The 3,097-nt window shown below is 56.9% G+C and overlaps 1 protein-coding gene across 4 annotated transcripts in view; it reads left to right on the forward strand.

The window, feature by feature from the left end:
• FGF8 (fibroblast growth factor 8 (androgen-induced)) overlaps nt 1–3,097 on the forward strand; it is a 9,542-nt gene that overhangs the window by 347 nt on the left and 6,098 nt on the right. The gene's annotated exons all lie outside the window — the stretch shown is intronic.

A 3,097-nucleotide genomic window follows, 5' to 3' on the forward strand; every position in this document is an offset into this window, starting at 1 on the left:
CCCCCACCATTCCTCATTGTATTTGGCTGTTTTCTCTGTCTGTGTCCCCGCGGGGCCCCAGCCGGCGCCGAGTGCTCTCCTGCCCGCAGTGGGGGCCCAATCCACATCTGCCCCTTCATCCAGGCGCTTCCCGGCCCGATGCGGCACGCCGGGTCCTATGGGGTGCGCTCGGTCAGGGCTGGGAATTGTTTTTTCTTTCTCTCCTCACCCTCCTCCTCTCCACGATCCCCCTTTCATGCCCCCTCAGCAGAGAAGAGCACTGTGAATTCACTTTAGCCTCAGAGTCTGAAGGTTGAAAACGTATGCCTCGGTTTGCAGACTGCAGGAGCAGGCCTGTAATAGGGGGTGGGGGGCGCGCGTAGAGGAGACTCCCAGACTGGGTCACAGTGCTTAATGCAGTCTCGGCTATTTGCATTTGAACGGTAGGCAGAGAGTCCGTGATGCTTTGAACGCGGCCGGCGCGGCGCGCAGAAGGCTGCCTTGGTGCGCGCTGCTGTCCGGGTGGTCAGAGCCGGCTGGATTTGAGGGGCCCGGTTTGAGCGGACAGGAGAGAGATGCGTTTGGAAAGAGGCTGAAGATGTGTGTTTGGGTCCCCACGAGGGCGTGTTTGCAGAGAGGGACTGTTTGTGTTGGCGAGGAGTGTGTGTTTGTGTTCTCAGGAGGCGAGGGAGTACGTTTGTGTGTTTGCGGAGTGTGGGGCAGCCTAGAAAGGTGGCCCGGCTGTCACTCAGCGATCTGGTTGACAGGCGCTCCCTCATCAGGGCTCAGGAGCTCTGATTGCAGATTCGAGGAAACAAAATAGCAATTGTAATTACGGGGATTGATAAGATAAAGAAAGCAGCGAGCTGGCCAGGAGGGAAAGGAGCGGTCCTGTAAGGAAGAGAGCAGCAGCCTGCTGTGCCTGGATGGAATATTTGCATCTGTCACTCACAGGGCATGCCCCGAGGCCCACCCGCGCCTGCCGCTGGAGTGTCCCCAAGCGCACCCTTTTGAGACACAGACTCTTGAGGAGATAAGGAGGAACCAGTTCCTGGGAAGTTCTCCCTGTGTAAAGGCATTCTGGCCTGCCTGGAAGTTAAGGTGTCAGTACTGAAATCCCGACCTCCATACTTACAGGATTTGGGGAGAGGGAAAAGTCTGGATTAAGATTACTGAGGTTCAACCCCGGGGCATCAAACCTTTTGTGGCTACAGAACCAGGGGTGGAAGCTGGTCTAAACCAGGTGCTCTGCCCCCTCCCCCCCATTCCAGGAACAACTCTGGTTGGGACTCCAGAACTATATAATACCCAGCAAGAGCTGGCCACCTGGACCCCTGCCTGTGCTGCTCAGCTCACGCCTGTACTCATCAGACTGTTTTCAAAGGATTGATGTCCCTGGTGGGGAGGAGGCCCTTCCTCTCCATCTCTCAGCTCATTCATTAACACGCACAAACTTTTCCAAGGACTTATTCCTGCAGGACATGAGGTTAAGGTGGTGAGCATCTTGCCTGCTTGAAGCAGTACAACAGAGAGGTAGAAACTCAACAAGCTCTCTCACAGGCCTGTAAGACACAGGGAGTTCAATAAAGGAAAAGGGCTCTCTAGGCTGTGGATACTGGAGTCCACCTCATCTGTCTCCTGGCTAATGGGCCTACCTCCCAGGGGGCTGAGAGGAGACAGTGCAAACGAAGCCTTTAGCAAATACAAGTGTTCAATAAATGGTGTTTATTATCTGTTGGGAGGGAGCTAAAGGTGTGTGTCCCTGTGGAAGCTGTACATGGGATGAACCCCATCATTCATTCATGGATTACTAACTGCAGAACAACCCTCCCCCGCTCTGTGCCACAAACTGCAAGTTCCCAGCTAGGAAGACATGGCCACTGCCTAGAGGTCTGTGTGGGCAAGAACCAGCTCAGTGAGGACTTCTGGAGGGGATTACAGGGGCTTAGGAAGCCTGCTTCTCAGAGGAGGGATGGGGCCTTGGGACAAGCCCTCTGTTTCCCCATGGATTCATGGCACAGGGCTAGCATTATGACTGGGCGTGGGGGAAGGTGGGGCAGAGTAAGGGGAGGAGAGTGGGGACTTGCTGCACTGGGACCTGCCTCTGTCACTGGGACCATCCAAAGTCCTCCAGCAGTACTCTCAAGGGCACGGTGGGGGGTGGGGGAGCCAGTGAGGAGAGAGGTCATGGGCAAAGGCAGCCCCTGGGTAGGGCATCAGTGGCTCCACCTGCTCCTCAAAAGTTATCTATCCCAGGGCGCCTCTTCGACACCAGCTGCTCCCAAGGAATCACCCTGGCTCAGTGTCCCTGGAAGACCCTGGGGGAAAGCAAGGAGGGACCTGACAAGTCCCCTCTCCTTTGCCTGCCCCCTCAGGTAGTTAACACAAAGACCTAGACTGGGTCTAGAACGTAGTAGCGTTGTAAATACCTGTTAAGAACACAAATAATGGGACGCAGCGGGAAAGGCTGGGTGGCCTGGATCTGTCTCCTCCCCAGGAAAAGCAGCTGGAAGCACTCATTTAGGCCGTCTATTTGAGGGGAGGACAGTGACTGTGGTCCTGCCAGGGACCTCTGGGCTTCCCCACAGCAGTGCTCAGGAGCCCTCTAGAATTTCAGGCTTGTATTTGTGTGTGGGTCTGAGGTAATGGTGACAATGGGGGAAGGAAAAGGAGATGTTTCTCACTCCAGGAGAGACAGACAAGAGGTACTTTGCAGAAAGAGGGGGTCTTGGGACCCCATCACACCCGCACACTGTGGGAGAGGGGGGCCCACAGCCTTTCATTCAGTGTTAGCGGCCAACTCCGGGGTGGCCCTGCCGAAGAGAGGACACAGCAGGTCGCAGGGAGAGCTGCCTAGTAGCTGAGTCTCAAGCTGCCAGGGTCCTACGGTGGAGACCTGGAACCTTCCGACCCCGGTGCACTCGGCGGTGCGAGAAGCCCCAGCCGAGGGTCTCCAGACTCCACAGAGTAGGCGACCAGCGATGCCTCCATTCCCGAGTGTCCAGACACCAAGAGCGCGCGAGGGGACAGGTCGGGGATGGGGGAGGCGCCCACACCGGACGCCCCGGCCCCTCCCGTTGGTTCCCAGACCCCTCCCCTCGCCCAGACCCCCAATCCT

Source organism: Condylura cristata, unplaced genomic scaffold (assembly GCF_000260355.1).
Source record: "Condylura cristata isolate star-nosed mole 26May11 unplaced genomic scaffold, ConCri1.0 scaffold00011, whole genome shotgun sequence".
NCBI lineage: Eukaryota > Metazoa > Chordata > Mammalia > Eulipotyphla > Talpidae > Condylura > Condylura cristata.